This window comes from Pinus tabuliformis, chromosome J (genome assembly GCF_031772625.1).
Source record: "Pinus tabuliformis cultivar Carrire ecotype Pingquan chromosome J, CPIR1, whole genome shotgun sequence".
In the NCBI taxonomy this organism is placed as follows: Eukaryota; Viridiplantae; Streptophyta; class Pinopsida; order Pinales; family Pinaceae; genus Pinus; species Pinus tabuliformis.
Genome location: NC_142295.1, coordinates 76,643,667 through 76,665,179, shown reverse-complemented (window position 1 = coordinate 76,665,179; position 21,513 = coordinate 76,643,667). Strand labels below are relative to the sequence as shown.

The 21,513-nt window shown below is 39.8% G+C and overlaps 1 protein-coding gene across 2 annotated transcripts in view; it reads left to right on the top strand.

Annotated features, from left to right (window-relative positions):
- Positions 1 to 305: 305 nt before the first annotated feature.
- The window catches only part of LOC149225591 (uncharacterized), a 96,660-nt gene continuing 75,452 nt past the window's right edge, over positions 306 to 21,513 (top strand). The window contains exons 1-2 of one of the 2 annotated variants that reach the window (XM_089377179.1): positions 306 to 484; positions 665 to 1,057. The gene's annotated coding sequence lies outside the window, so the exon portion shown is untranslated. The remainder of the gene's footprint in view (positions 485 to 664; positions 1,058 to 21,513) is intronic. The other variant, XM_089377178.1, reaches the window with a different exon arrangement.

Here is a 21,513-nt window from a genome sequence, read left to right as displayed (position 1 = left end):
GTGTGAAAATTTATTTTTCCTCGCACATTGCACAATCTATTTTAAAAATTTAGTAATATTTAAAAAACTTTTATTAGTTGTTTTGTAATTAATTAATTTACATATCTAAATTTAATTTTAGATTCTCCATCTTAATTACAAATTACCAAATACTTTAATTTACCGTCAATAAAATCTAAATTAAGTAAAATCTAAAGTTTAATACTAATTTGAATTTTTACTTTAATACTAATTTGTGCTTTCAAAACCCTGTTCTGCGGTGCACGACCAACTAATCTGTGATTAATCCGTGCTTCAAACTTTATCAACGGTTATGTAATAAGCTGTATATAACAATGTTCAGTCTGACAGACGAGCCCTGTTTGACGAAGTATAGCAGTGTTCAAACTGACAGAGGAGCCTTTGTTTGACAATCTCACGGACGGAGCCGGAGATGTGTTCAGTATAAATATAGCAAATACGGCGGAGCGCTAGAGCCCTTTAGGTAAATGTAATGCGAATATATGTTGCATACAGTTCTTTCAATGAATCTCATAGTTTTTAGGTTTTGTTGAATGCACTCTCTATATAGCCCATGAATAGCAATGAAAATGGTAGTTTGTCTGAAGTTTTGCATACCAGTGACGGTAATACTAATTTCTGCGCCCTCCTACAATTTTCCCAGCCGCCGCACTGTTCACGACCTGATCCGAAGCACTTTGTCTTTCGGGGTTCTTGGTAGTGAACAGGCTCCAGAAAGCCACTCTCCACTTTGGGCTGCGAACAATGCTCAGAATTAGGGCTTTTGCTTTTGGCGATTAGTATAAGGGAAAAACATGTTCAGTTTTATCCCATCCTCACCCCCATTATGACCAGCCACTTTTAATAGTATATGCCGGGAGATTGTAGGCCGAGGACAAGGAGGAAAAGCTCGAAGCTCTAAATCCTGGAGGTTTTTAGTGAGAAATTTGAGAGGTTTAGAAGAAGACTCATTCGCCTCGGAATTGCATTGTAGTGCCCGCTAAATCTTAATTATCTGGTGCAAATGGCTGGGAACAGCACGCCTTTCATTCCCAAGGTAAAATTCTTCCGAATTGTCAACATTAGATTTCGAATTTCGAGCTGGGAATTGCGTTTCATAGTTTGAATTTGGGGTTTTGTGGAGGGTTTTAGCGTTAATTTACGCATTTTACCCATCCTTTGCCACAAATTCTCAGCGTTTGTGGGAAATTGGGGATGAAAAATCTCTTCTTCGGAGAAATAAAGGGTTTAAGGCCGAGAATTCTGAGAATTTGCCATTTAAATGTAACCCGTGACTCCATTGGATGTCTGTCCATTTGGCCGTTGTGAAATTATTGTGAATTTTTTTTTGCTATGGTTCCAATTCTGCTTCCCTTAGTTTAGAATTCAAAGATTTTTGCCATCGGTTGTCTTGTCCATCTGAAAGCCCGAGAATCTAATATGCAAGGTCCTCATACTCTACAAGATCATTGATCTATTCTACAAGAAGAATGTACATAAAGCTCGCATTGAACCAGATTGTTGAATGCATATGATGGGCAGCATATAGGAAAACCCGATATTGTATAAGCTACGATAGCGTTATTCCAAATTAATTTAAAGCTGATCAAATATAACCCCTAAAACCTTCAAAGATGTTTAACTGATCGAACTCGTGGGGTTTATAAGCTGTAACCATCTACTCAAAATTATTTTCTATAGACTGCCCTCGCCGAGTGTGCAGAGTGATTATAGAGATTTAATCCTGCAAGCTTACCCTTTATTTCAGGAAAATAAGCTTCTTTTGAATGTTGTAAATTGAAATCAAATTCATAAACAAAAATGTTCTGAAACATAAAGATAAATTACTTAAATTCAAGGACGAGAGTTTTAATCAACAATGAGATTTTGAAGGTATGCGATATCATTCTAATGCATGGTAGAGAATCTAATAGAGTATGTCAAAGCTTATGCATGCTTACACTGATGACCAAATAATCTTCTGGAGAAATTTCCATATGTTTTGCTCTGCACTCCCAAATTCGAGTGTTAACAACTTGAAGTATGGTGTCACCTCTGCAACAGAGTTGATACATTTCACAAAACTCAGGAAGCTTTCAGGATTCTAATATATTTCCAATGACTATAGTTTTTATAATTTGTACTCTAAATAAGGCTGAGGTTAAAATTTTGAAACTGAACTTGCACTTGACTCTCTGGCCATGGTTTTTTATAATGTTTCCTCTAAATAGGCCTGAGATTGAATTGTTGAAATTGAACTTGCACTTGAATTTCAAAACTCAACCAAAGCCATTTACCTTGACCTATTTTTCCCTTTCCAACAGAGTGGTAGGAATGAGTCTGATGAATCTTGCTCCACCTGTTTCCTAGGTAGGTTTTCTTTAACCCGTTAACATTGCATTATTAGAACGAGACAAAGTCCTTATAGTACAAGGGAAAGGTAATTTGTGATACTTACAGCTTGAGAGGAAAGCAACATAAACTTGATTTGTGAAGTATGTGTAGGAGCTACCACTATCAAATATTATTCTTCCTAGCCTTCTTCCATTTCCATCTTTGTCAAGGTGTTTGTTCCCAAACATCATCTGTGCAGCCCCCACATCATAGTGTTTTCTGTAAAACAAGAGAACAATATGTTAGTAGAAGTTCATAGATTATTTTAAATAACAAATTAAATCAAGAAAGTTTATTTTAAAGGGATTTCAAGTTAATTATTAAAGCAGAAGAGTCAAGACATGGGAGTTGTTTCTGACTAGAGGCCTATGATGCAACTCAGTGTCTGTATGAATTATTCGCCAAGCCTAAAATGCAAGATGCTACTGTAAGTAAATAACAAACTGGCTTTATGAGGGGAAGATACTTGTGAGAGAATATAGTTACTTTGTAGGAAATTCTGGACTGAGCTTCAAGAACAGATCAGAATATATTAAAGTTAGTGATGTACTTTTCAAAGGCTTAGACAGAATGGAGTTGTATGTTTTCATGTTGATGTTCCTGAAGGAACACATTTGTAACGATGTCTCTTTATTTCATCTTTCTGTTAATAAATATGCCATAGGGTATATGGTAATAATAATTGCTGTATTCCTAAACGAATACAGCTCCTACAAAGTGGTTCTTAGTTGATTAACAATTATCTTGCAATGGACATAGTTTTACATCTACAAACAGATCATATAATGTGGAATGGACTGGAAACCCTGTTGACAACATTTGATTAGTAATTTGAACCTAAATTGGACGTTAAGGCAAAAATTATAGGCTTATAGCCACTCATTCTATGAAGTTATTCAAACGGAGTGATGGCTTCCTCAGCATGGATGGAGATAGTTGCATTTCTAATAGTGTGGTATTCATTCTCTATTTGTAAACTCTATTTGTATTTTATTGTTGGGTGTTATTGTACTCTCAACTTGCAGCATATATACATCCCAGGTCAGCAAGAATATACTTCTTTGTTACTGCTGTATATGAGGCTCATAACCATTATGAATTAACATTCTCTCAACTGGCAGCATATATACATCCCAGGTCAACAAGAATACACTTCTTTGTTACTGTTGTATATGAGGCTCATAACCATTATAAATTAAGACAAGTGTGTTACTTTAACACAGCATATATTATTAAACACCAATATATAACTATGTGTCTATCAATGAACTTATAACCAAAATGAGATCAAAGCATTGTAGGAGAACATTGCAATATGATCCACATGAAGGGAGGACCAGAAAAAACTTGTTTAAAAATAGGACCAGGAAAAACTTGTTTAAAAATAATTTGGTTTCAGGTTGATAACCTTTCATATATAATGCAAATTTCATTATATATTTTCAAACAAAAAATTATGTCAAATTGTAAGAGGCATATGTTTTAAATAAAAAACCACATTAACACCAAGTAAATGATCCCAACCACATTAACCAATTCTCGTAAGTGATGATATTACACCAAGTAAATGATCCCAACCACATTAACCAATTCTCGTAAGTGATGATATTACACCAAGTAAATGATCCCAACGCATCGTTTAAAATTTTAATTTTAATTTAACTCAGTTTTCCTTTCAATTTTAGTTATTAATAATTAATATTATTTAATTCAATTATCTTTGTAATTTCCTTCCCTTATTAGTTTTCGACCAAGTTTTTCCTATTCTTTTTGGTAATTTAAAATTATTTTTATTAATAATAAAATTATTTTAATTAAGAATAAAATATTAATATTTTCTATCTTATCAACTATTTTAATCATTATTTAGCTAATTCTTTTGTTTTAATCAAATAATTTCCTATTTGTTATTATTCTCCTCCTATAACGGCTATATTCCATCACAATCCTCTATTTATAGAGGTCCAACACTCATCACATCATCAGTTAGCTTCTAGTCCTTGAAGATGGGTGAAGGGTTCACTCGAAACGTTGGGCATAATAATGATTGTAACACACAGTTCTCCAGAAGTCCTCATCAACAGCTTACAATATAATGAAATTCTTTTAATCAAATCTTTTAAATTCCTTTATTAATCTAATTTTACCAATTTTAATTTATTGATTATTACATTTTCAATGATTATTATAATCCATTATTCCTAAATAAATTTCAAAGCTTCATTAATTCCCTTTGACCAATTTTTTCTTTAATCTTCAATTAATAATTTGTTTTCCTTTAAATATGATTAGTTATAACAATTCTTTTGACCTTAAATCAATTCTTTAATTCCTTTACCTAAAATCATTCATTTAATTCCTTTTTAATAAAAAATTATGAATCTTGTTCTCCTAATAATTTTTTGCCAATTTTTCTTTTTGACCAAATTTTTTCTATTCATTTTAGCAATTTAAAATTATTTTTATTAATAGTAAAATTATATTAATTAAGAGTAAATATTAATATTTTCTATCTTATCAACTATTTTAATCTTTATTTACCTAATTCTTTTATTTTAATCAACTAATTGCCTATCTGTTATTATTCTCGTCCTATAATGGCTATTATTCTTCTAACGGCTATATTCCATCACAATCCCCGATTTATAGAGGTCCAGCACTCTTCACATCATCAGTTAGCTTCTAGTCCCTGACGATGGGTGAAGGGTTCACCCGAAGCATTGGGCATATAATGATCGTAACACACCGTTCTCCAGAAGTCCTCATCAACAACAGTTGTAGAGGTTACAACATTGCTTCTGTGAGGTGAAGAGACCGATACAAAAGTAAAACTTTTTGAAGTTGCTACATCAGTAGGTCTGTCAGGTACAAGAGCAACTGAAGAAGTTATTGCATGTGAGAAATCACTGCTAGAAAGAATTTCATTTTTCTCCAAAAGGGTGAATGCATTAGGTTCACAAGAAATATTAGTTTCTCTCAAAAACCTGTATTCCTCTTGAACGATTTAGTGACTGGGAATTCAATGTCCTCATTCTCCCTCAAAAGATCCTTAACATGCCAGTTGTCCTGATAAAAAACATTTGTATTATTTTGCAAAGCATCGTTTTATTAGTAATTTGGAATATTTGCTTCTGCTGCATCATTTGTTTTATTATATGGGTAAACATGCTCCATCTTTGACCAATAACAGCATCCAGATCCCCACATTCTGCATCTTTGTGAAATCCAAGCATTTGCCCATTACTTGATGGCAAATAAACCACAGATTTATAATAATTTTTACTGTTCCAGATATTTGAAGGGTTTGCCCTCTTCCTTTGGTTCTTCAACAATGGCTCTTACGAAGGTCAGGGATAAGACTAGTCCAAAACTCTTTCCAATTCTTTATGACTGCTTTCACAGGGTGGGAGAATCGCCGCTCTGATTTGAAATATCACTCACTCAAACAATCGAGATGTCATTGTCAACCCTTCAGGTTGGCAGGATGTATAGCTATGATACCATTGTAATGTCCTTAGGGAAATTTTTTCCCTTAGGTTTATTGGAGGGTAAGACAATAATATTCCTTTCTTTAGTCAACGAAAGGAAAGTGATTGCATAACAATGTAAACTAGTAGATTATTCTCAACAATACCAACAATACATTCAGATACTCTGTCCACAGAGTTACTTCTAGGGCTGTTACACCAGCAGGGTGTACAACACTTAACAATTTAGTTACAGTAACAACACTAACTACTCTAACAACTATATAACTTACAGTTTCTCCACTATTGTTGACTCTTCCCCCACAATTTTGCTGTCTTGCTATCCTGTTGCCCATGGAGGGCCCTAATGGGCTTGTTGCTGTTCTAGCTGCTTACTCAGACTGTCTTTTTCACCCTGACTTCACTTTGTTGCCACAAACTATGGCTGATAATGACCTGTAGATGAACCACTGTCCTAAACAGTGCTCAGACTGGGGCCTGCATCCACAGGATGAATTCAGGGGTGTCTTTGCTACCATAATTATGCCCTCAAGGGTGAATCACTGCCCTCATAGCTCTCCAGGGATGGTCCACAGCTGTAGGAGTGTTTATTCAAGCCCTAGCTAGCTTGGGCCAGGAAATTCCTTAGAAAAACCTTGCTAAAACCATGCCCAGAAGTCCGGCTATCATAGAAATGCATCCTGCTGCCGCAAGAAGATCAATAAGGGAGGCTGCTGCTGCCAATGATTCCACGCTGCCACAGAAAGGCCAACAAGGTAGGTTGCTGCTACCATAGAAATGAGTCCACACTGCCACAGAAAGATAAATAAAGTAGGCTGCTGCTATCAATGAGTCCATGCTGCCACAGAAAAACCAGAAAAATAGACCGCTGCCTTAGAATTGTTCCTTTACTGCCCAAATAGATTATGCCATAGAATTGATGAAGAATGCCCAGAAACAAGCAATCTGCTTCACAGGATGGCTCGTCCAGGTCTGTCTCTCAAATTAGTTCAGAAAAACCCAAAGAAACAATCGATAGACCTTCTCCAAGATGCCTCGATGCTAGGATTCCAAACATAGATGAAGATAGGGATTGACTAGGGTGGAATCTTTCACCACCGAAGGCTAGTCAAAGAGAAAGGGTCTTAAAACCCTCAGAGCCTCAATTTCTCAAATCAAGAAGAATAATGTCAATAATCCATGATGCCTGCCCTCACAATGACTCCTCTCCCTTATATAATTTTCCCTTGGCGGTTTTCCCTCCTAATTTAAAATTTAAAATAATCTTTAAGTTTCCCTCCAAAACCCCTCTTTAAAATTAATTAATTAATGTTACTTTATAAGAATGGGCTTTTACCTCCTAAATAACATTAAAACAAGATTCAATGCGCAGCCCGGGCGGTTAGGCCTGTGTGTTGCCACCGGATAGACCAACGTTCAATTCTGCCAAAATGCAAAACTTTGATTTGAGCTCTGCAACTAAAACCTAATGGCGAGAAACCAAGAAAGGTAACGGCGCAAAAAAAACAGAGAGCAACAGTAAGAGAAAAAAGGGAAACCAAGAGCAACGGGCATGACGGAAGAGGTCAGGAGGGGAGAGATCCCCTCCTACCGAGACGTGGCGGCAGGAGAAGGACAAAATAGTCAGCCGGCAACAGAGAAGCAGAACGCAGGTCCAGTCCTAGGTGCGACCTGGCAGGCGAGCAGAAGGGGAAAATGTCTGCCATGTGCGGAGGAGAAACCAAGGTACATAATACCGCCAAACAAGCTGGAAAGGTACAAAAGCTACATGAAGGATCATGCCCTAATCTGCAAGTTTGTCGGAGTCTGGCCGTCCGAAAAAGAACTCATTAGATGGATTCAGCAAAAATGGCAGCCCCTAGGACATATCGAGTTGAAGCTGGGAGCGAAAGGCTTCTTTACGATAATATTTTCTAACCTGCATGACAAAGAAAGAGTGTTTGAGAATGGCCCTTATTTTTATTATAATGCTGAACTATTTATGAGATATTGAGAAGAAAGCTATAACCCCGATGAGGGGAAATTTTTAGCAGCACCGGTATGGGTTAGATTATTTGGTTTACCAATGGACTTCTGGGCCCCGGAAATTTTGGAAGGGATAGGAAACTCGATAGGGAGTTTTGTGAAAATAGCGGAAACCACAAAAAAAGGAAGGTATACTTCGTATGCTAGGATTTGTGTTTACATGAACATGGCTAACCCGATCCCAGATAAAGTGGAGCTAGAGTATCATGAAGAAGTATGGCAGGAAACCCTGGACTATGAAAATATACCATTTAGATGTCGCAGATGCCATGAATATGGACTCTTGGTCAAAGAGTGTCCCATAACAATGGAAGAAGATGAGAGGAAAAGTAAGCAGCAGAAGAAAAAACAAACAAATCAGGAAGGATTCCAGGAGGTGAAGAGTAGAAGAAGATCAACAAAAGAAAACTCAAATGAAGGAAAGAAGGAACAACAAACAAACCCAGGAAAATCAAATAGCTTTGAAATCCTACAGGAAGAAGGGGAAGATGAGGATCAAACAATGGAATACCAAGAAGACAAAGAGAAAGACACAAGCTCCAGTAGTGAAAGGACCCACACTAAGAGGAAAGCCTTGAGTGAGCTTCCAGATAAAGGCAAAGAACAGGAAGAATAGACAGAAAACATGGAGACAAACAGGGGGAAGATCTAAGTATGGAAGAAGAAGTCCTGAAAAAGCTATTAAATGAATGGAAAACTTGGACGAGAGATTTATCCTTGAGGACCAAAAAAGACTCTACGCGGAAACATTCCAGCAATATCAAGCCAAACAGGAAAAAGGCAAAACAGTGCCTGAAGAACATCAAGAGAATTAGAAGGATAGTCGACTAGACCACCAAGGACAAGTAAAAGGAGGGAAAAAAACGAGGAAGGAAAAATATTAAAGACTCCATACAATTAATGGGGGAAATGTTAGTGAACACAGGGAGAGTGGTTCCGCTTTCGGCAGTGTTCCAAAACCTCAACCAAACCCCCCAATGATATTGACATCCTGGAATATAAGAGGTCTCAATAGTAAAGGGAAGCAGAGACATCTAGCGGAATGGTTGAGAAAAGACAAACCACAGATTATGCTACTTCAGGAAACTAAAATCTCAGGACAGAAAATGGAGGAAATTCTAAATAAAATAAAACCTAGATACGAACAAGTAACCATAGATGCTAAAGGAAGCGCGGGAGGGATAGCAGTCATCTGGAACCCAGCCGAAGTCATAACAGACTGGTGGATAGGAATGCCCAAAATACTTACAGGGAAGTTTAGACTCATAGGGCAAAGTGAATGGTTTTTAGTTTCAGCAGTTTATGGGCCCCACACCTCAGTGGATCGAGGCTTATTCCTCAATCACATGCAAAAGCTTGGGAATTTGCACTAGGAACAGATGTGGATCATTGCAGGAGACTTCAATATGACAACAGCCAAAGAAGAGAGAAAAGGAGGAGTACAGAGGGAAGACCCGGAGATGGAAAGATTCAGAGATGTACAAATGGAATTAAGACTGGTGGACATTCCAACCATAAATGGTAAATTCACCTGGAATAATAGAAGAGGCGGGAACAAACAAATAGCGTCAAGACTAGATCGTTTTCTAGTCTCTGAACAATTAATCGGAAAGGACATCTTCTATGAAGCGTCCATCCTCCCGTCAATAGGGTTAGACCACTGGCCTATTAAATTGGAGATAGCTATGAACACTCAGAATAAAAAAAGGCCATTCCGGTTTGAGGCTTTTTGGCTAAGAGATCCAGAATTCATAGACAAAGTGAAAACATGGTGGCAGGAGAGTCAAATTGGAATGGCAGGAAGAAACAAAATGCATACGTTCCAAATTAGACTCAAAGACCTAAAAGGAAAAATAAAGAAATGGAACAGAGAGGAATTTGGGAATATTCAAATAGAGAAAGAAAAACTACAAAAAAGGATGGAGGGAATCCAATAACAAATTATAGAGCGAGGAAGAAGTGAGGAGCTGGTAGAGGAGGAAGGGAGGGTCATTAACCAAATAGAGGAAAGAAGAAAGCAAAAAGAAATACTGTGGAAACAAAAATCTCGAGTCGAATGGTTGAAAGAAGGGGAGAAAAACTCAAAATTCTTTCACAAAGCAATGTTGAACCATAGACATCATAACAGAATCTTTTCACTCAAGGACAGTCAAGGGAACATGGTACTTCCACAGGAAGAAATGGAGAAACTACTAGTAGATCACTTCAAAGGGATCCTAACAGAACCTAACATAAACTGGGAGGAGGAAATTACTAATGTGTGTCAACATATTCCGCAAAAAGTAACCAGAGAACAAAATTTGGCTTTACTCAAAGTGATCACGAAAGAAGAAGTGGAGGAAGTAGTAAAAAAATGGTGAAGAACAAGGTCCCGGGGCCTGATGGATTTACCATAGAATTTTACCAAGCCTCCTGGAATTTCATGAGCCAGGACCTTATGGAACTGGTGGAAGAATCAAGATGTACAAAGCGCATGCACCCAGCGCTAAACGCCACATTCCTGGCTCTGATTCCGAAAACAGAGAAATCGGAAGAACCCCAGGGATTCAGACCAATATCTCTTTATAATGTAGTATACAAAATTCTGGTTACTATAATGGTAAACAGACTTAAACCAATTTTGCTTGACCTCATAGCTCAGGAGCAAACTAGTTTTGTAAAGGGAAGACAGATAACAGATGGTATTGTCGTGGCTCAAGAGGTTATACATTCATTGAAAAACTCTAGAAGAAAAGGCATGTTAATAAAATTGGACCTGGAAGGCGTACGATCGCCTTGACGCGAGATGGGTGAAATGGATTCTATCAATGGTGAGCACCTTGGTGATGTCAGTTATGCTGAATGGAACCCCTTCGGAAGCTTTTAATCCCACGCGAGGGCTTAGACAGGGGGATCCCCTCTCCCCGTTTCTATTCATTCTAGCAGCGGAAGGACTAGGCAGGCTGGTGAAAGCGCGCCTGGCGACTGAGCAGATAAGGGGATTGAGAATTTGGGGTAATGAAACTCCTGTCACACACTAGCAATTTGTAGACGATATAATGATCTACGATCAAGCCACTTTTAAGGAAGCCCAACAGATCTTAAAAATTCTATCCGAGTTCACAAAAGCCTCAGGGATAGAGATTAACAATGAGAAATCAGAGATATTTTTCTTTAACACCCAGGTAGCATCCCAGAGATTTCTGGCTAGAACAATGGGATTCAGGGTAGGTAACTTCCCAACAAAGTATCTTGGCATGATGCTCAATGAGTATCAGTACAGAGTAGTGAATTGGGAACCTCTCATAGGCAAGATAAGGAAAAAGATAGAAAACTGGACATTTCGGGTTTTGAATACCCCTAGCCGGATAATCCTTCTCAAAGTAGTACTGCAATCCATCCCAATATACTAGATGTCTAGCCAAGCTGTTCCTAAATCTATTTGTCAAAAATTAGTAGCCATGTTTAAGAAATTTTTATTGCAAGGAACTAGTACAACAAGAAAATGGGCATTACTCTCTTGGGAATGGCTTAGCAAACCAACAAAAGAGGGAGGACTAGGTTTGAGGGACCCTTATATACTCAACCAAGTGATGGGCGCGAAACTGTGGTGGAGGTGGACACAGGGTGGACTGGATCTATGGAAGAAAATTTGGGAAAAAAATACGAGGTAGCAGAGAAACCAGAAGACAGGATGAGAAGCCAAACAGAGGAAAAATGATCAACAATATGGAATTTGGCAAGAAACAAGAAAGAGTTAATAAGGGACTACAACTTTTGGGAGGTAAGAGAGGGAGAAACAGCCAAATTCTGGGAGGAATCATGGCAGCAGTGAGAAAAGCTTCTCCATAAAGAAGCCCTCCAAGAAATCCAGGAATTCACCTCCCGCACAGAGGGGGAAGTGGTCGACGACTTCTAGAAACCCAGTATAGGGGAATACTGGCGAAATTGGAAGCAAAAGGAGCACTGAGAAGCAGCCCCAGAGACGGAAAGTTGGGGAGATTATAACAAAGAAATGGCATATAGGAAAATCGCAATGAAAAGAGGGCAAGATATACTCAGACGGGGAACCCGAATCAAAGGCACGTTTTCTATAGCAGAGGGCTATTACTTAAAGGCAGGACATAATCGACAGACAGAATCAAACAAATGGAAAAGCTTATGGAAAATTAAGACCTGGCCTAAAGTAACATTTTTCTTATGGATTTTATACCATGGATGGGCACTAATCTCGGATCAAATTCGGAAAAAAGGTAGGCAAGGACCCTCACGCTGCGAGCTTTGCAATGAATAGGAGGAGACGATGGAGCACCTAACAAACAATTGCATCATCAGCAGCAGCATGTGGAGTAGCCACCAACAATTGTTTGAACATTGTCATAAAAACTACCATAATATAAAAAATACTTTGGAATTCTGGCCAAAAAAACCTTATCAGAACCAGGTCTTAAACTACGCGTGGCTGCTGTTAGTAGGGTTTATGCTGTGGAATATCTGGAAGGAAAGAAACAACGTGATCTTTAAAGAAGAAAAGAGAACCCCGGCTGAAATATGGAAACAAACAATCCAGAATACGAGAGAAACAATCTTAACAGAAAGGTGGAAGGATGAAGATTGGAAGACCAACCAAACAGAGGAGAGAATCCTGCAGAGGTTACAATTAACCCAAAGCATGATAGACAGAACCCAAAGTAAAAATCAACACAGAGAGGTTGAAGAGATAACCACTTACAAGCATCCACAACAAGGCTTTACCAAGCTAAACTTTGATGGAGCAGCAAAAGGCAACCCGGGAGATGTAGGAATAGGGGGCTATTCAGGGACGACGGAGGAAAAACTTTGAGAATTTTTGCGATGGATTGTGGGGAAGCAACGAATAATGAAGCGGAGTTACATGCGCTGAAACGAGGGCTCGAAATAGCCATTCGGGAAAAATACCAGAACCTCCAAATAGAAGGTGATTCGAAACTGGTCGTGGACATGGTAAAACAACTGCAAAACAAGACACCGGCGGAAAAGATTAGCAGGAGCTGGAGAACAGCCTGGTTAACCAGTGAAATAGGGAAATTAATCAATAGAATTGACTACGCGATCCCCACACATGTAAGGTGAACAGGAAACAGACCAACAGACTGGTTAGTGAATTGGGGAAGCCGAAGCAGGGGAAGGTCGATGGACATCGGAGGAACAGAGCTCCCGCACCCAGAGGAGGAGCAGTTGTAGAAACTCCTCGACGTCAATAACGGTGGCAATAGCGACCCAGAGAGGAATGTTCAGGAAAAGGCAGTAGGTGGCAGACGCGAGGAGAGGACGCAGCTGGGGATGACAGACAGGACACACGTGAGAAAGGAACGGAGGCGGGCAGGTGACAGAGCAGGGCAGCTGACGGAGCAGGGCAGGGAAGGACCGCATCCCGAGAAGTCTGCTGAGGTGCAATCAAGAATTGAGATGGGGGAGGGCAGGTGGGAAGTTCGGGAAAGGGTCAGGGAAGGGACGACAAGTGGCAGCAGTAGGACAGAAAGGGTACGACAGGAGCAGCCGGGAGGAAATAGGAGTTATGACGAGTAAAGGCGGACAGAACGGTCGAGGCATATCCTGAGAAAAGGACTCGGGGAAAAGAGCCGGGAAGGAAAACGGACAGGTGGAGGTCAGGAGGGATAGAAGGATTAAAGTAATCCAAAGAGGGCTTGAGGTGGCATTCGAATTATGCATGCAACAGAGCACGATGTAGGAGGGAACGAAGAAAGGTGGTAGACAGGCGCAGCGTCCAGAAAAAGCTTCCGGCATAGGCGGGGAAAGGTGGTATGTTGCCTCATTCTCCTGTTCTGTCCTTTTCGTGGTAGCAAGTAGTAGGAGTCTCTGTTATTTTCCTGAGGCACCCATGAAGCCGCTTTTAGGAAGTAGGCATAGGAAGTCAGTAGGAAACCTCAGACCTGGGAAGAAGCATCCTTACTGGACTAGAGGCGCAAGCCAGAAAGTCCTAGCTCCAAGGAGATCTGTGGGTCTCCCAGGGTTTTCGAATTTAGGCCCCCTGAGGCAAGGAAAACCCGAAACCAGGAACGTAAGCAGGGTGGGGAAGGGAGGAACCTTGGTGAGACGAGGTAATCCTGTAAGTAGAAGGTCTCTTGACCTTATCTTTTCGTCCGAAAAGTCCAGAAGGGTAAAGAGTAGGATATCTATGGTAAATAGGCGTGCAAGCCGTCCCCTCTGGGAGCTGAGGGGAAGAGATAATTTGTCCAGACTATCAGAGTGCCATCAGCAAGGGCAACAAGGGATTCCTAGGGATAACTCGAGAGGAGGAAATGAAAGGGGCCTTACAGGCAGATCTTCAGTGTGTTATGTACCGTCTTACCATCTTCAAACCTGGGGAAACCCGAATTCTGGCAAGGAAAGGGGGGGTAAGTGAATGGATTAAAATTGAAATTTTAAACAGTGTCCCTGATTTCTGGTACTATGTCTTGCTAGGCGAGAGAGATCCAGTAAAGCACATTCTGCAGTCAAGCAGGAAGATGGCTCTGGGGAAAGTTAAAAAAGCTCCAAAACAGGGGGCAGGAACCAGTCAAAATCCGAAAAGAAGAGGAAGGAAATCGGAGGTCGAGCACAGGATGTACATGATAAATGCCTACATGGCAGGGAATTCTCCAGAAATTCAGGAGCAGATAAATGGATGGGAAAGAGAGCTGAGATCAATCAGCTTGAACCAGGAGGTCCCTAGGGGAGAGTGGGAGGCCATAGTGCCAGACCCAGGCGCACAGCTGTACCTCACTCTTTAATAAGTCGCTTCAACATTATTGGATAATGAAGCATGTGGTAGCTAGAGCAATGGAAATGAATCAGGCAGTCCACGAGGAAGAAGAGGAGGAAAGAAGACAGAAGGACGAGCAGCTGAGAAGCCAGATTCAAGGAGAATTGGAAACAATGAAGTCAGTGCTTATTAAGGAAATAGCGGAGGTACAGCTTCAGGCCTCCCGCAACAATCTTATCCTAGGAAGAATGGAACAGATGTTGAGGGAGATGAAATGAGATCCCTGGATCAAGTGCCAAGGCGCCTGCCCCGATTGTATCCTCAGATGAGGACTGATACAGCATGTTAAGTTAGTTAGTATCGTTAGTGTTTTTGTTATTAAAAACTGAATTCTAATGTTTCATCATAGTATAAGAGTTAGGGTAATGAGTAGAGCTCGGAAGAGCAGACATGTGAGAAATATGGAGATGAACATTTTCAAATTTTGGTTTGGATTTAATGCAGATAGGTGGTTGCATGGTTTTCTTCGGGCAGGTTAACCACCTGGGACATGAGATGGATGGATGTAAATTTTGAATTGGAAATATAGATAGTAGCTCTGCCAAAGTTAACAAAAAAAAACATTAAAACACAATTCCCTTATAAATTAGACCATGAGCTATGGGAATTAGATAGGTCTCTAAGTCCTTTTGGGTTTCATTTCGCAAGGGACATTACAGTATGCTTGGATGTTTCTTCAACACTCTTAAATATATAACATCACCTCTTCAAGATACACAAGTAGGATTATGATGGTTGCAGTCTGCAAAAGTCACTAAAAATTTTGCAATATATATTATTGCTTTCTGATATCAATTGATTGAAACAGATTTACAAGCAAGCTCATCAAAGAGCTGAAAATGCAAATTAAAGCAAGCTCATCAAAGAGCTGAAAATGCAAATTCAAGCAAGCTCATTTCAACTTGCCCCTAAGCATCCAAATTGGTACACTATGCACAATAAATCCGATAAAAAGAGAATACAATGACTGTAAATGAGGTTTTGCAGGACGAATTGAGGCTTTAGAGAGTTTTGCAGCCAATGCATTGCCTTTAAGAGAGTGAAAGGGCCCTCACTAAAAATGTCATGCATCTTGAATAAGTTTTACTCTATGTCTCTTGTTTTTAGTTGGGGTTTATTCATTTTTTGTTCTTTTCATGGGTCATCTATTTGAGAAATGATTAATGCAATGCGACCTGTTGAATTTTTGTAGCTATGGCCGGTCTTCATATGAAAGAAATTATAAATACAAATGTATACTTCAAGTCGGCTTCACAAGGAAAATTTGAATTTTTCCCTCCAAAATGTAAGGCCGGCTCTAACTGCTTAAGTCGGCCCAGCCTGGAGTGACACCCATTCAAACTCATTAAGATCACTATATAAGCACATTCGTCCTTCTCCTCAAGCAAGCAATTTGGATCATATATACTCATCATCTCTTCACACATGGGAGTTTTAGAAGGATGAATTCTGAGGCAACAAATCGAGTATCTTTTTGGGCAGTAGTTCGAATTCTGAGGTGTTGAAATGTGTAACTAGGTTTGGTCTTTATAAATATGAAATGTACTTTTGATTGTTGTATATTGTAAAAGGAAAGAAATTTTATTATTATTGTTATTTTTGTAGCATGGGTTTCATGCTCAAGGTATTTTATTTAGAGGTCAAGCACTTAGTGAGTGCTTCTAGGGTTTGTCCTAGGGTCAAGAAGTTAAAAGAGTCATTTTCATATGAAGAAGACCCCATCAGACACATTGTAACATGTTAAAAGAATTATTTTTGTATTTAAAAGTGTAAAAATACCCTCCAGGGCCCGGTCGGCCTCATTAGGGCATGTTGTCCTCCTTGGAAGCCTATATATAGGAAGGAACTCGACCTCCTATGGACAACCACTCATCTTCTTATCATATAAGTGAAGGAGAAGCAGAAAAAGGCTAGTGAAGAAGGAAGAAGGACGAAGGTTTAGGTTATCTCTCTCTCTCTCACATGTGCGAAGAAGAAGGCTATGGTTTTGATGTTGCAAGGTCAAAGTTGAGGAAATTGTAGAAAAAAGGTCGAAGGAAAGTTTATTAGGTCACCTACAAGCCCTAGAAGGAGGAGGAACCCAAGCAAAGGTCAAAGGAAGCCTTGGAAGCCCTGAAATTGCTCACGTGTGGAAGCAGTGATTGTTGCAGGGGTTGAAAATTTCAAACCTACAGTGGAGGTTGAAATTCTGTAGCTGGGGGTTGAAGTTGTGCAACTGGAAGAGATTTGACTGGGTTTGACTTGGACAGAGGAAGCACATCATCAAGGAGGTTAGACTTGGTCTTGGAAGGGTATTGGTCTTGGTCTAGAGGTCTTGGAATTTGTCATTTGAAGAATCTATAAGAAGAGAAGAGATTTGTGGGTTTTCCTCTCAAGTGGAGAGGTTTTGGTCCTGGCTTGTGTTGAAAAATGTAACTAGGTTTGGTCTTCATAAATTGTATTTGAGTCATAATGAAATGTATTTACCAAAAGAAAGAAAAATAAATTTTTATTATTATTAATATGACTTATTAAAGCATGGGTTTCATGCTTGGGTCATCATGTTTTAGGTCAAAGTCCCCATTGAGGACTTCTAGGTCTTGTCTTAAGTCGTTAGAGTCATTTGTTGGAAATACTGAGAAAGGGGGGAATCAACATTTCTTTTCAATTGTTAATTTTACCAGTTAGATCATTTATATTTAGAACACAAAATGAACAATAAGAATAAATGCTTTTATTAATTTCTTTTTTCACAATAAATCAAGTGCAATGTATATATAGGGCTCCAAACCTAGATGAAGACACTGATCTTCAATCTCCCAGGCTCTAACCTGTTGCCAAGCACCAACTTGGACTTTTGTGAGGCTCCGAACTCTAGGGCACTGACCCTATCTTCTCAAGGCACTGACCTTGTGTTTAGAGGCTCCAACCCTTAGGGCACCAACCCTTCTCTGGTAGAAACTCCAATCTGGTTTCTTGAGGACTCCGATCCTCTAGGGCTCCAACCCTATCTTATCCAAGGCACCAACCTTGAGTTTAGGAGCACCAACTCCAAGGACACCAATCTTATATTTTCCAAGCACCAACTTGGACTTTCCAAGGCACCAACCTTGTCAATTCTGAGGCACCAACCCCAAGGGCTCCAACCCTATAGCTTCACTTTGTCAAGGTATGTTTGGTTGTACTTCACGACTCCCAATGTCTTCTTCAATGAGCCCTGCCTATCTTTGTCTTCACCGTAGTCTCCACGTTATGTCATCAATGACAACCTTGTTTTCTTAGAAGGTGTCACCACTGCTCTTCATGTTACCCAAACAAAACTTCTTCAAGGTTACCTCATGAGGGCATCATCATGGTCTCCAATAATATCTCCAAGACCAGCTTCTACAAGTCTTCCAAATATCTTCAAGTATCCTCCAAGGTATCTTTAATAGGCAGCTCTACGAGTGTCTTATAAGTCCTTCAAATGTCTTCAAGAATTGATCAAGGTGTCTTTAATAGACTTCTCCAAGAGTACTTCAAAAGGTGCTCCAAATGCCTGCTCCTTTAATCAAGGTTCCAAATTTCTTCAAGGTTCTTATCTAACAACAAGATTTGTCCACTTCAAGTATTCTTCAAGGTTTCCTTTAGTTTGTCCCAAAACTGCTCCTATAACCTAGGCTTCCAAACTGCTTTCAAAATTTACTCTAATAAGGCTGTCTCCAATAGTACTCCGAGTGGAGACAAGGATGCCCGCTCTATATTAGCTCAACAAGAAGGATTAGATCAAAGTTCTGGTCAAGAAAGTCCGCTTCAAAACATTTATGCACAAGGGTCAACAACTACTCTAAAGTTTGCATAAGTTTGTTCTAAAAGAATGCTCAGTAATGCTTCAAAGAACTAAAGAAATTTCAAACCCCACTCCGGTTATTAGTTTTCTTTATCACTCCATGCATTTAGTTTTAAATCCAAGTATGATAAAAATTCTAAAATCTGGAAATGACAATATTTTCTGAAAACACGAATTTAGAGATTTCACAATTGCTGAAATTGCTGAAATAAAACACAGCAAAATTATGACAGCCACACACAGAAAATAACACAGTGATTTTTGTAGAAATTTTGAATAATTTAACACATATTCAATGGAGATTATCCTGATCATGTACTATTGCGGAAAACATACACAATACATAAGCTCCTCTATGTTGATCATTAATATAGCAGCATCAATAACAATAAAACATCAAGAGCATTCACACATTAACACAGTACGTATCCCGGGGAAAGCATCTCGCTAAAAACCCCAACTATCTGTATACTAATGATTGAGTCATGTAACATTACACAGCATAATACTTCTCACAAGTATCTCCACCTCTGTTACACACAATACAGCTCAGATCTGATCTCCAAATCTCTTCCACTGCTTGCCTGCCTCCACTGCTCAATACCTGCTCAAGAACTGATGAGAATGGCTCACCAAACTCGTTTTTCACCTGCAAAATAGTCACTCACTCTTTGTTGGACGTGAGCACAAGCTATAATGTGGGAAAATACGTGAGCAAACTCATTGGCATACTCAATCCCTTGATTGTGCAAGATCTGGTGCACAACTATAGTCACAACTGATAGCAATCTGATTCTCTACCACCTGTCCCTGTTGAACTGAACATGCACTGACATGCAACTGAGTTAACTGATGTATTCATTAGTTGTATTATGAGTTAATAACTTGTGAATTAATTAATAACTAATTCACCCAACTCATCTCTAGTCTATTTGCCAGTTAGACTGAATACAACCAGTTTAACAAAGCTAAACTGAACACAACTCCATCAACTCCACAATCAACTCCACCAAACTCAACTGATTGAGTTCTAACTGAAGTCATGCATGCAACAACTCAACTGACTCATAAGAAAAGCGTATTTCCTTCTGACAGCTGCATGTGCCACCTCTGTAGCTCAAACTGAAGTGCTCCAAGAGAATAAGATTAAGTTTATAGTCCAAATATTATTGTGAGATAATAATATTTGACTTTTCTATTTTTGACAGCCAGTCTAAAAATAGACTTTGATCACTCACACTGTGATCACTCACACTTTCATCAAAAATAGAAGTCCATCTATTTTTCCCAACTTGACCAATCATCCATAAACAACAACCTGCAATCCATAGACATGATCCATATGTCTAAAAATAGACATAGTCTAAAAATAGACTTGCGCCAAAAATAGCCTGCGGGCCCACTTAGTGAAGGCGACTCTTTTCACTAAGCTCCATCATCTTGTTGCAATCTCAACATTCCCTCTCGACAAGATATGGATTATCAGCAACCCCTATCCTGCCTCGGTGGTACTCGAATTTGCTCCTGGTGAGAGCCTTCGTCAGAATATCAGCATCCTGATCCTCCGTTGGAATGTACGAAAGTAACATGATCCTCCGCTGCACACAATCTCTGATATGATGGTACCTGATGTCAATATGTTTAGATCTATCATGAAATACAGGATTAGCCGGGAGTTTAATGCAACTCTGGTTATCACAGTAAATCACAGTAGGATCCAAATGAGAACCGAACAAACCAACTAGGATCTTCCTCATCCATATCGCCTCGCATGCAGCCAAACTTGCTGCCATATACTCGGTCTCCGCTGAACTGAGTGCCACGGATCTCTGTTTCCTGCTGTACCAAGAAACTGCTGTCGATCCAATACTGAAGACCCCTCCTGATGTGCTCTTTCTGTCTGTTGGGCTCCCTGCCCAATCTGCATCCGTGAAGCCACATAGCTTCACTTCATCCTCCTGTCTGTACCACAAACCATATCCCGATGTGCCTCTCAAGTAGCTCAATACATGCTTGCCCGCCTTCCAGAAGAGCTTGGTAGGCTTAACCATAGCTTGTGAAAGCTGGTTAACTGCATAACATATATCAGGTCGTGTATTAACCAAATACATCAGCGACCCCACCAAATGTCGATAAACAGTGGCATCCACTTCTTCTCCCGAAGTGGCATCCTCCTTCCTCCAACCTCCAGGAAGAGGAGTATCAAGAGGCTTGCAGCCATGCATGTTGAACTTCTCCAGTATCTCCCGAGCATACTTGCCCTGAGAAACAAACAGTCCACCACTGCGCTGCCATATTTCCAATCCCAGGAAATAGTGAAGGAGGCCCAAATCCTTCATCTCAAACTCTGTAGCAAGATCCTTCTTGCATGACAATATCAACAGCTCATCACCCGTTAGAATCAAATCATCAACATACAGTACAATGATAAGCAACTTACCCTCCACCACAATCTGGTATAGGTTCAGATCCGCCTCGCTCTTGGAGAATCCAAGTCCTGTGAAATAGCTATCTATCCGTGTGTACCAAGCACGTGGTGCTTGCTTCAACCCATACATCGCTCTCTTGAGCCTGCACACATGTGACTCGCTGCTGAAGACTTCAAAGCCTTCGGGTTGCTCAATGTACACCTCCTCCTCAATGACTCCGTTGAGGAACGCAGTCTTCACATCCATCTGATGAATGTGCCATCCCATCTGCGCTGAGAGAGCAAGAATCGTCTGTATGGAAGAATACCTTGCGACAGGTGCAAAGGTCTCCTCATAATCGATCCCCTCAATCTGTGAAAAGCCTCGGGCAACAAATCTTGCCTTGTACTTCTCCACACTCCCGTCAGCTGCCTGCTTAACTTTGTAGATCCATCTCGAACCCACCACTGATTTCCCTTCCGGTCTAGGAACAATCTCCCATGCATTGTTTCTGACAATAGAATCATACTCTTCCACCATGGCGTCTACTCATGCGGGATCCTGCACAGCTTCCTCGAAAGAGGATGGCTCAGTCACAACACACTT